The sequence below is a fragment of the Taudactylus pleione genome, unplaced genomic scaffold (genome assembly GCF_031769625.1).
Source record: "Taudactylus pleione unplaced genomic scaffold, aTauple2 ptg000451l, whole genome shotgun sequence".
NCBI lineage: Eukaryota > Metazoa > Chordata > Amphibia > Anura > Myobatrachidae > Taudactylus > Taudactylus pleione.
Window position 1 is genome coordinate 7,290,902 of NW_028284853.1, and position 12,647 is coordinate 7,303,548.

The following is a 12,647-nucleotide window of genomic DNA, read 5'->3' on the forward strand; positions in this document are numbered from 1 at the left end:
TTCCAAGGTAAGATAGTGGGTGAAATGTAACAGTGGGAATGTGATGTGGGTACTGAAACCAAACTACCTTTCATATACCTTAGCACAGTTAAGAATTGTGCAGGTAAGTACCATATGCATTGCAACACTGAACTTCGCTTGCAGGTGAATCAGTAATTTGGCACCTGGATGGACAGGAGGTGTATCCGATGCACGTGTTACATTTAGGACAGCCTTCATATTCTTTTGCTTAGACGGGGTTCTATATGGGTACTCTGTGGATATACCCAGCTGAAGCATTAATAGCTGGCACTATTGAAAGTTAAGCGGATTTGCAAAAGAGGGCAATCCTTATATCTTTAATACACAGGTTCTCAAACTCTGTCCTCAGAACCCCAAACAGTGCATGTTTTCCAGGTCTCCTCAAAGAATTACAAGTGAAAAAATTAGCTCTACCTGTGGATCTTTTAAAATGTGTCAGTAAGTGATGACTACACCTGTGCACCTGATGGTTGACTTGGAAAATGTGAACTATGTGGGGTCCTGAGGACAGAGTTTGAGAACCACTGCTTTAATAATAATTGGAGCGGATATGTATCAAGCCTTGGAGAGAGAGAGAGAGAATGTGGAGAGAGACAAAGTGCCAACCAATCAGCTCCTAACTGTCACTTTACAGGCTGTGTTTGAATAATGACAGGCGCTGATTGGTTGGTACTTTATCTCTCTCCAAGGCTTGCTACATGTCCCCCTGGATGGGTAAGTCTAGGCGCCTCCCTGACTCCACCTCATTTTAGCCATTTCCACCACAGCCTTAGGGGTCTATTTACTAAGCAGTGGTAGGAGACAGAGTGATAAGGTGCCAGCCAATCAGCTCCCAACTGTCATTTTTCAAACACAGCCTGTGAGATGACAGTTGGGAGCTGATTGGCTGGCACCTTATCACTTTTCACTCTGTCTGCTAACACTGCTTAGTAAATAGACCCCTTAATCTTTTTAAGGGCTCATCTTTTGTTTAATTCAGATTTGATCCTCTTATCCTGATGGCCTTACTTAAATCAGGAGGAGGGCACTATTTCCGAGGAGGCCGCAGCAGAACCACATCTACACACTGTCATGGCAAGAGATTGGGCTGATGGAGGCCCTCTAGAAATTTCGCCTTCGTCTAAGCTAGGGTTTCCCAAAGTAGGTCCTTAAGGCACCCTAACAGTCCAGGTTTTTAGGATATCCATGCTTGTGCACAAATGGTATAATCAAACCGGTTGAGATACTAATTAAGTCACCGGTGCTTCAGCATGGATATTCTTAAAACCTGGACTGTTAGGGTGCCTTGAGGATGATTTTTGGAACCACTGGTCTAAGCCAAGAATGCCAGCTAAACAAAGGTATTAGGGGGGCAAAAAGTACTAAGGAAAAAAAAAAGATGAACAGTGAAAGTTTGCATTTAGGCATTAAGATAAATATATATTTGCAACTTTACCCTGACATTTCACAGCAGTTGAGTAAAAACAATAAGAGTATTACCTCCTCAATCCACCACAGACGACTTAAGTCCTATCCAGAGCTCCCAAAATGTTTCTCCTATAAGGGAAGGTGACAATCTGGACTGAGATGGCACCATCATAGGGCCTTCAGAGACCATCGTCCTCCCCCAATATCCTATAACCAGTGACTCTCTGCAATAATTGGTTGTAAAAAGCAGCACGGTGATATGAGTCTCCTTCCGGCAATAAATGTGTTGATTGACTCTGTGAGTAGAATAACAGGAGGAGGAGGGGAAGGCATGCATTCTGTCATTGCAGAGTGGAGATCATAAATCCAATGTGTAGGGTGGAGAGATGGCAAAAAAGAGGTCTACAAAGCTCAGAACTCCCACTGGATATGACAGGTTGAAAAAAAAGTGAAGTTTCAGTCAGTTAAGCTGCGGTGACATCAGTGGCCCTTCCCGCAGACTGCATTAATGTAGGGCAGATATGGTTTGGTGCTGAGTATCACTGTAGCACTTTACAAATTAACAACCATAATAATTATCCCCCTAATATGACGATTCATTTATTTAATTTTTGTTTGTGATCAAAAGTATAGTTGTTTATTCAAATGCACCAAGCACACCGCATAGCGATTAGTCTTTACCTATCGATCATAAGTACCCCATCCTGACTGAGCAGCTTTATTCCTACTCCGCGCAGGACCGTCATTTTATTTCTATCTGTAGGATGTGTTGGACAAACATTCCACAGATGTTCGATCAGTTTGAGATTTGGGGAATTTGTAGGTCAAGGCATCACCTTGAACTCTCATGTTCCTCAAACCATTCCTGATCAATGATTGCATTATCCTGCTGAAAGAGCCCACTGTCATCAGGGAATACCGTTGCCATGAAGGGGTGTACGTGTCTCTACAACAATGCTTAGGTAGGTGGTGCGTGTTTCTGCAACAAGGCTTAGGTAGGTGGTACGGGTCTCTGCAACAAGGCTTAGGTAGGTGGTACATGTCTCTGCAACAAGGCTTAGGAAGGTGGTACGTGTCTCTGCAACAAGGCTTAGGAAGGTGGTACGTGTCTCTGCAACAAGGCTTAGGTAGGTGGTACGTGTCTCTGCAACAAGGCGTAGGTAGGTGGTACGTGTCTCTGCAACAAGGCTTAGGTAGGTGATACGTGTCTCTGCAACAATGATTAGGTAGGTGGTACGTGTCTCTGCAACAAGGCTTAGGTAGGTGGTACGTGTCTGCAACAATGATTAGGTAGGTGGTACGTGTCTGCAACAAGGCTTAGGTAGGAGGTACGTATTTTGACCCATTTCTATCATAGCCCGTTGTCTCCTTCCTTGGACCACTTTGGGTAGGTACTAACCTCTGCATACCTGGAGCACCCCACAAGACCTGCCGTTCTGACCATCACAATTTGGCCATTGTCAAAGTCACTCAGATCCTTACGCTTGGCCATTTTTCCAACACTTCAACTACAAGAACGGGGTGTTCACTTGCTGCCTAATTTATCCCACCCCTCGACTGGTGTCGATGTAACGTGATAATCAGTATTATTCACCTCGCCTGTCAGTGGTTTTAATGTGACGGGTGTATAGCTATCATACGATTTATTCAGTACTGTAATACGCAACCTCTACATAATATGTCCTAGGGAAGTTACATTATCTTTATGCATAATAATATGTCAACAATACCCGGCCTGCTTCATTATATAGAGTAATATGTATCTCAGTGTCACAGCAAGTGAAAATGTGTTTTACATTATTTGTTTTGTGTGCTGGGACAGATTTTGACCATAATGATGCGGATTAATCAGCCGGATTGTCGATTGCCTGTCCTAGCGATATCATTGTGTAAATGCTGCCTGACGTGATTGCCAAGTAGCTAATATACATTACAGTAATCCATTATCAACGCTCTCCAAACAATAATTTGTTTTGCAATAAATTGCAGCATTGAGCGCTGCTATTTTGAGCATATTACAATGTGAATAATCCCAGGAGCCATGGAAAACTTAGGGGTGTTTTTGCCATGAAGCGTCTAACTTCCGGCATCTACGGTCACCTACAATCCTAGTTCGAGGAGGTTTGGAGAGGAAAAACAGACTTTCTTGTTGCTTTCCCAAGCAAGGGACAAGTGCCCAGCCCAGGAAGTCCGACCAAGTCCGACCAAACCTAGATCTGTGGAGCACGAGTGAGCAGATGCCTAGTACAGACGCTATCAGACCTCTCCATTGAATGGATACAAAAGTTAGAAAATTTGCGATAAATCCTTAAACTTTAACAAAATCGGGTAATTTTGGGAAAGGTGAAACATGTCCGAGCTTAGGGCCTTATTTAGATATGGACGTCTCTGTACGCAGCAGCTATACAAAGCCGCAGGAGGCGCCTTTAGTAAAAAGACGCACACTGCAGGCTTCTGTGATTCGCTACTGCATCTGAAGACCATCAGCTGCGTGCGCATCAGACATCTGAGTGACCCGCAGGTGACTCAGGGTGTCTGTTGAAATCATGTTGCTGGGGCCAGTGAAGCGACGTTCAAGGACGCAGCCGCCGGCTTTGGCACAACCCCCCCCACCTCATTTTCAGGAACGAATGACATCGCAGAAACATATCTGAACATGCGCAGTGAGGCTTATGCGCAGCTCTGAAAATATCGGATATGTACATCTCTGAATTAGGACCTTAAATGGCTACTTTATATAGAATTTGTTTTTACCGTCTTCTATGTGAGCAGCAAATACCAGTGCAACCAAGTTTGAGACCCCTGAACCAGACATTTTCCTGCCAATCAAATTACTGTTACATAATTTGAGAGTCTGTGGTGCAGATTTCATGCAGTTCCTGTACGCACTGTGTATGTTCCTTCTAGGGAGGCCATGGGCCAGGGTGGCTCTCAGATAGGGGTATTTTGCTGTGTGCCCCGGAAAAAGGGGCATGGTCACTAGAAAACAGGGCATGTCCTTGAGGCGAGCCCCCTTTCTTCACTGTAGGGGGCTTGCCCAGCAATCACGGAGATGCTGGGCTGCCCTCAAGCTCTCTGGCAGCGTGAATAGATGCCGTGTGCATGCGCATGCCATCTTTTCACTCGCCGGGGGAGCCAAACAGCCGGTAAGAGCTGGCATCCGGAATTAGCTGAGACAGTTCTGCAGCCTGTAAGCATGGCGATACCAGCAGGTAAAGGGGCAGGGCGCATTTTGACTTTTAAAAAAGGGGCAGGGCACGGCGCCTTGCGATAAAAGCTTAGCAGGAACGCTATATTTAGCAGCCTCAAGCATCAGTTCTAAAGTAGCTTAGGATTTTATACCCTAGACTGCATATTGCAATATATTAACTGTCCCTAAGAGTTCTATTTAAGGAGGAATTTCTATTATAAGAACTACAAGGTCGCTTCACAAGTAATGACCAATTGATCCAGATTGTGAAGGTTCTCATGGGACGAGGTTGTCGACCCTGCTCCTTATCCCTAAAAATAACTATATAGGGGACGTGGCTTATGTCACTCTGAAGTAAAGTCTCTTTTTCTCATTAAATTGTAGCACATCAAACACTCACTGCATTGCAAAGAGTAAATGTGGGTACACACTAGAATATCTGTCTGATTTGACGTTTCTGGGCAATCAGATCGACAAATCCGGCATATAATGAAGTGTGTGTGCCCGATTTGTGAGCTCCCGCATTGCATGCGATATCTGTTGGCATTGCTCCATGGTCATCAGAAGATATTGTGTACGTTGTCATGCCCATCCAACATTGCTCTGTCGCCCCCCTGCATCTTGCAAGTGTGTATGCACTGGCCGATGCAGGACCCCGTCGCCCGTCGGATCAGCCAGCTATGCATCGTTCTGAAGTGTAGCCGGCATAAGGCACGACTCTTTTTCTATTAGGTCTAATTGGAATCTCTAACTCTGGAGGCCATTTTCATACACCCATTGCATAAAGGGGGCTGTTGCAAGCAGTCATGGAACCCAATGTTTATCTTCCGCATGGGATCTCACGCTAGTGGGTAGATCTATTAAAGCTTCTAAAATGGAGCAGTTGCCTATAGCAACCAGATTCTAGCGATCATTTATCGAGTACATTGTATAAAATTATAACTAGAATCTGGTTGCTATGGGCAACTCCTGCACTTGTCCTCTTTAGAATCTTTAGTAAATCTACCACTAAGTACCCTATTAGTAATAGATGGCCAGTATGCAGGTTAAATGGAGTTTCCTTGTAGACTGTGGGAACGAATATCAGACATCTCCGGAATCTAACATGAGCGCCTGAAAGATTTGTGTATTCAAAGAACACGTCAAGATTGAGGCCTACAGGAGAGTGTGAGCTAAAGCTAATTATAGCTCCTGCTTTTTCCTGCAAGAGGGTGTATTTCCTCCACTAAAACAAGGTTTCCCTCTATATATGTGGCTTAGGCCGTCTATGGTGGCTGAGGGATTCCATGTCTTAGCATGACAGGGTATGCTGGGACTTATGGTTCCACAATAGCTGGGGTCACGCAGGTCACCCAAGTACAGATGACTGTGTGGTGTGAAATGCACCTGGAAGCTAATCAGACAATGCAGTCTATATATTATACTGAATGGCTGAAGACAATGGGACAGGTATTTGTGTTCCTACCTACACAGGTGAAGGAGTTAGACACCGTGTCTGATGATCCTAAAATAAACATTTTGCCTTGGCATACACTTTTCTGAATGTACTCAAACAAAGGCTTGTGCCAGGAGTGTAGTGTTATTGAATACGCGGTTTTTCAATGCAAATGTCATCTATGTTTTACTTTTTGTGTGTGACAGACAGTTTTGTTCTGTCATGACGGAATGCTGTGCTGAGTTCTGCATTCTTCTTTGTAAAGAACATTTGCGTGGGCTGCAGGGCAGCCTGTGCTGACCTCCCTCAATTTAAATATTTAAAATTCAGGTTTTGTGAGGTAAAAAAGTATCCTTTTTTTTTTTTTTTTTTCGAAGCAGCATATCCTGCCAAAAATATTGCTGGCCCATATGTTAATTTGGTGTTTGATATAGTGTATAACAAAACCCCTTTAAATCTGTTAAGACTTGGGGCCTATTCAGTGCGATGCCCGGCTCGCACATATCAGCCATATACGGTAGTGCCGACATTGCAAGTTGCGGATGTGGTGTGTCATTCCGGAATGGCACATTGCGTCCATCGCGTTGAATTTAATTCCCCCCTTTGAGTGCATTTTCCCACCAGCGCATTGTGGCTTTGTGCATTTTATGGACTAGCCTGGCGATTCAATTGTTTATCGCTCCCATGGCTCCCGTCTAAAGTGATCAGGAGCTATTCAGTTGTCTTAGGGGAACAGCCTGAGGCTGCACTTATCGTGGATTTCTGCTCACCACTTGAGTTGCGAACAGAAATCCTGGCAAAGTAGGGCTTTGGGGCTGTTCGAGTGCCAGGCGCGTCTTAACTGCAGCACCCCTGGGACATAGCGTGGTAGAAGCTACCTAACGTGGCAAATCCTGTGCATTAGGGCTCGAGAATGCAGCCGTCACGACCAGCGCAAGGCTGGTTGCGCACACTATTAGCTCCAAGTCACTTTAGTTGTGAGCTACAGGAGCAAAAATACATTGAATCGCCCCCTTTGATTGATAGACCTCGCTATATACAACCAAACACTCTGCTTTTGCATTGGTGCTCCAGCATAGCCAGCCATTAAGCCCCTTGGGCTTCATGGGTCTTTTGGCTCTCTTCCCCCGCAGGGTTTGGGTGGGACCCTTTCTGCTTAAGGTCAGACGTAATTTTCACCGGGAGCTGGATATACAGCTCCTCCCGAAAGAGCCAGTGTCAAATTGTGGTGAGTATCGCCCATAATGCAATAACTCCATTATTACCCTTACTGAAATTGAATAACAATTTGTCATTAGGCAAGATGTATCAAACAAAGGTGTCAATCCAATAGCACGCGAGTTGTTCGCAGCCCCATAGCGAATTCGTGCTCGGAGCGACCAGGAAGGGTGCGAGATTCGGTGCCTTTGCTGCCAATTTAACGCTGTTGCAACTGCAACTCGCACCCTTCACAGTAATTAGATTGACCCCCTAGAGCACAGGTACTTGAACTCTGTCCTCGGGACCACAAACAGTGCCTGTTTTCCAGGTCTCCTCACAGAATCACAAGTGAAATAATTTGTTCCATCTGTGAATCTTTTAAAATGTGTCAGTGAGTAATGAATACACCTGTGCACCTGCTGTGGACGACATGAAAAATGTGAACGGTGTGGGGTCCTGAGGACCTAGTTTGAAAACTACTGCCCTAGAGAGAGCAGATTCTAGCTATCATTTTATAGAATGCGCTAGATAAATGATGGTTAGAATCTTGTTGCCATGGGCAACTTCTCCGCTTGTCCTCAATAGAATGCTTCATACATTTCCCCAACCCCCCATTAATATTTTTACCTCAGATAGGGAATGAATAACAATACATTAGTAAGGCTTGAGAGTGAGCAGGAATAATGAAACCTCAATAGGCATCATTCTATGGGAGTCTTCAATGTGGCTTCAGATGGAGAAATAGGATTTTTTTTTTTTATTTAGAGAGACGCTGAGAAGTGGCTGAGCTCTGTGGCATTAATTAGTATGGAAGGGACTGTAACTCAGCTGGTGCACTTCTCTCGTGGGAAGCTAAATCTCTACCTTTTTCCATTGGACATCAAGGTTGCGTGTCTAATGCCCAGAGGGATTATGGGAGGTAATTAGACTCCATTGGGAGACGATCTGATTACCACGCTATTGTGTGACAGCACACACAGGAGTCCTGCACCCAGCGCTATGCAGCCAGCGGGGAGGGGATGTGTACAATCAGTGGGTTTAAGAATGTCACTACCATTGTGGGCAATTGTCCCTTTATTGGTGGCTCCACAACAGTAATACTTTCTGCTGGCCTCTGCATAATCAGCCAGTGTAACATGCAGGAAGCATATCTGTGTTCTGTCACCCGTTTAAACCCTAGTTCTGGTAAATCCATGTCACTAATTGTGCATCGCTGGCAGAGTATTCCGCTGCTTAGAACACCTCCAGCAGCACAATTCGTGGAGGAGAAATCTCTGTGTGCATTATTTAGCATTGTATTAGTGATGTACCCCAAAGGCTATTTTTCCAAGGCCCAAATAGTGCAATAAACTAAAAAGCCCTCATCATTCATTAGTATGCAAAGAAAAAAAATTCCTGTATTCCGAATATTAAAGACCTAATGAATATTCAACCTCAATAAAAAGTAAATAAATAACATGTATATGTTGCAAATTGTACAAGAAATGTCCTAAAGAATCAAGCAATTACTTAAGGAAGAAATGGTCATTATACTGTTTATAATGGCACGAGTAGATCTTTTTATTCTTACAGGAAAAAGACAAAATACAAATATGGAAATCGGGTCATAAATAGAGAACGTCCTGGATTTAGTAGATGACCTGGACTAACAGCATTGGTTTAAATTAAAGGGCTTCTAAAATGCATATACAGTGTAATTCTAACCGTATTACGTGACATCTGGAGGGGATTTCACCTGAACCAGTGCATACCTTTACATTCTCTATATACCTGTTTTCAAAGAACATTTTTTTTTTAATCTCAAACAAGGAAACAATTGAGAACAAAATACTGAAGAGCTAAGGGGATTTACGTGGGGGGGGGGGGGTGACGAAGGACGGGCACCCGACACATTTCACAATCCAATTTATTCATTATGGTGGTGTTTTATGTTCCTATTGTACATTGTTGGCCTTCTCTGGTTTTTGATGAGCGAGCGATCAAAAAATATTTCCGGGAAGGCAATAGACCTATATTACACTTAATGCTTTTGGGAATCCTGTTCCAGAAAGGAGAGAGTCGGCGGTGCTGGTTCTGCAAATGGCCGATAAATGTTTCCGGGAAGGCAATAGACCTATATTACACTTAATGCTTTTGGGAATCCTGTTCCAGAAAGGAGAGAGTCGGCGGTGCTGGTTCTGCAAATGGCCGACAAATGTCAGTACTTGGGAAAGCTGAGATTAACGCCCCATTAGAATTGATAAAAAAAATAATCAGAGAGTAGGTAATTAAGTTTTGCAGCCACCTACTGCAGAGTGGGTTTGTAGCTCATGAATAGTAAGTGCGGCTAGATGTCACAAGGATTAGCAGAGCAGCTCATTACTAGACCTGACACACTTTCATGTAAGTTGTTATGGGCAATCTGCGGGCCCAGGATGCTCCTTATCTGTAACAATGTCTAAAGCCAGAGGGTTTTTATTAATAGTGTGGCATACCTTATTATAACATTAGTAAAAATCGGAGGGAGGAACATCAACAATCTACAATATGCCGATGACACGACTCTGCTTCCTGAAAGTAGAAAAGACCTAGAATACCTGGTCAGAAGAGTCAAAGAAGAAAGCGAGAGCATGGGACTGTACCTCAACATCAAGAAAACAAAGATAATGACTACGGCAAGTGACGATGCAGTCCATATTGCAATCGATAATGAGGAAGTCGAATCGGTACGAGACTTCCTCTTTCTGGGTTCTAAGATTGATCGCAGTGGAGAATCATCTACTGAAATAAAGCGACGAATTGCACTTGGCCGCAATGCTATGCTAGGAATGACGAAGATATGGAAGAGCAACGATATCAGAAGCGCAACACAAGCACGGTTGGTCAATGCAATTGTTTTTCCGATCTTTATGTATGCATGCGAAACCTGGACACTCAAGAAGGCAGATCGCAAGAGAATCTACGCTTTTGAATTGTGCTGGAGGCGAATGCTACGCATATCATGGACAGCAATGAATACTAACAAAGCAGTCCTAGAGCGGGTCAAACCAAAAATATCATTAGAAGGCAAGATCACCAAACAACGACTCTCGTATTTTGGATATGTCATGCGGGCTAATTCCCTAGAAACAGCGCTAATACCTGGATTCGTCAACGGGTCCAGAAGAAGACGACGCCAAAGAACTCGTTGGCTGGACACAATAAAGGCTGACACGAACATGCCCATAAATGACCTGAAGGAAGCGGTCAGAGAAAGAGAAGCGCGTGGTGTTCACTGATCCATAAAGTGTCCGAAAGTCGATGTCGACTACACGGATAATTATCATCATACCTTATTATACTTGGGTGCCAAACAATTACCCCTTTCAGCACTGTATTATCAGAAGTGTGCTTAGGTAGGGCCACTATCAGGCGTCCTAGGTCCTAGCCTAGGCTCTGTGTAGTGGAATGCAGATAGGACACTGACTTGTGTAGCAGTAGCACTGTGCTAGTAATTAGGTAAGGAATTTTTTAATAAAAGGTCCCCTGTTCCCCCCCCCAAGCTGATTTGAGGTACACAGAAGGGGCCTATACATCTAAGCTGTATCAGGGCAAGTCCCCTTTTCTGCTGGGATCGGGGAATCGGAGAAGTCCAACATGTTGGAAAATCGCCATTGCGACTCCGAAATGGTCGGAATAGGAAAGTAAGCAATTTTCAACATGTTGATTTTTTTTTGTTTTCCCCGATTTCCTTTACGGTACGCTGATCATCGTTGTCCGCTGATCGCATTTTTGAACAGCGTCGACAGAACAGGGAATCGATCCATAGGTGTATGGCCCACATCAGATTGGTCGTAGTACAGAGGCCTCTCTCCTCTAACATAAACTAATAGCATAGCAAACTTACTTAGCGGGAGATGTATCAAACAATCAACCAATCAGCTCTCTAGTGTCATTTCAAACACTGCGCTAGATAAATGACAGAAGCTGATGTTGTTTTGGACAACTTCTCCACTTCATCTTCCCCCAAGGCTTGATACATTTCCCCCTCAGACACAGCCAACTAGCAGGTCCAGTGACTGAAACAGGTGTTTGTCCAATGTGTACATACTTGGCCCTTGCTGATATTGCAGGAACACTTGACTTATGAGCCAGTATTGTAGCACATGTGACTTACGAGCCATTGCTGGTCTTAGTGATGTGTGTGCTGGCACTGACCTATCCGATAGTGGGTAGAGGGTGACGCTGACTGAGCGCAGTGTATAGCGCGGCACGGCATGTCCTGCATCAGAAAGTAATCCTCGTACAAAAGCTGCTCTAGGTCTATGCACAGGACTTCATTGGTGCTGAAATGCACAGGAACACAGTTGAGGCACTTTTTTATTTTGTCCCCGCAGGCGATATTTAAAATTAATTTTTCATGTCCTCCCAGCATATGCCATAAGATTTATATATCTATAAATACAGAGTGACTGATGTGTGATTCCACCTTTTCCATGCTCGTCTTACATAGCTTGGTAATGCAGCTATATATACTTCATTGGTCTCTAGTAATAGCAGCTCTTCCAGCTGGATACACAGAACATCTGTACATGAAGGAAATGTTCTCTCATCTAAATGCCTGCTCTCCCGGAGTGTCCAGGAGGCTCCTGGATTTCTGGAAGCCCTCATAGTCAAACGCAGGATTTGCGAGGGGGAGACGTATATGTGTACATTTACGGAAAAAACGGTTGCAAAGGGTTAATGATGGTGTGCCATGTGTGGCCATCGTAGAGACGTAGTAAGAGATTTCTCCGTTCTCAGAAAAAAAAAGGTGGGTCAGGGGAAGTTTCTGGTTGCTCAGAAACCCCCCCTACATGCGCCACAGATTCTCCTGGGACACTAAGCCACTTTCCCGAGTAATTTTCTATTTGACGAGGCTAGGGACATGAATCGCATTATCATGGACCCACTGCACCAATCGCATCATCATAGACCTACCTCCCACTGCACAATAATCATGTATTCGCGCCCCTCGCACTTTCTCTGAGAGATACCCTAGAGGAGGTCTAACATAGTAGGCCAGTATGTAGTAAATATATAAAAAATATATATATACAGTTGTAGATCTGTCATCCTGGCAGGAGCATTTATTAGAACTGTCGGACAGGGAAAATGTTCTGTAACCCATGGCAACCAATCACATTCTACTGTCATTTCCCCATGAGTCCACTTATTACAAGATGTTGGAATACACAGACCTAAAAAACGTATTGAATTACTTGTTGTGTATGTGCAGTGTGTGTATATAACACAGAACTGCTCATATGATTTATCGGTTATTTTGTATTGTATCATTCATGTAGCCGTTCGTACCGCTCAACAAATTTGTGTCGTATTAATCCCTGAAGTGTGAAATAGAGCTTTTTAGAAATAGTCACCTGGAGTCTTACAACA

General features: G+C 44.0%; 1 protein-coding gene across 3 annotated transcripts in view; it reads left to right on the forward strand.

The window, feature by feature from the left end:
- The window catches only part of RAB11FIP3 (RAB11 family interacting protein 3), an 83,472-nt gene that overhangs the window by 6,830 nt on the left and 63,995 nt on the right, over window positions 1–12,647 (forward strand). The gene's annotated exons all lie outside the window — the stretch shown is intronic.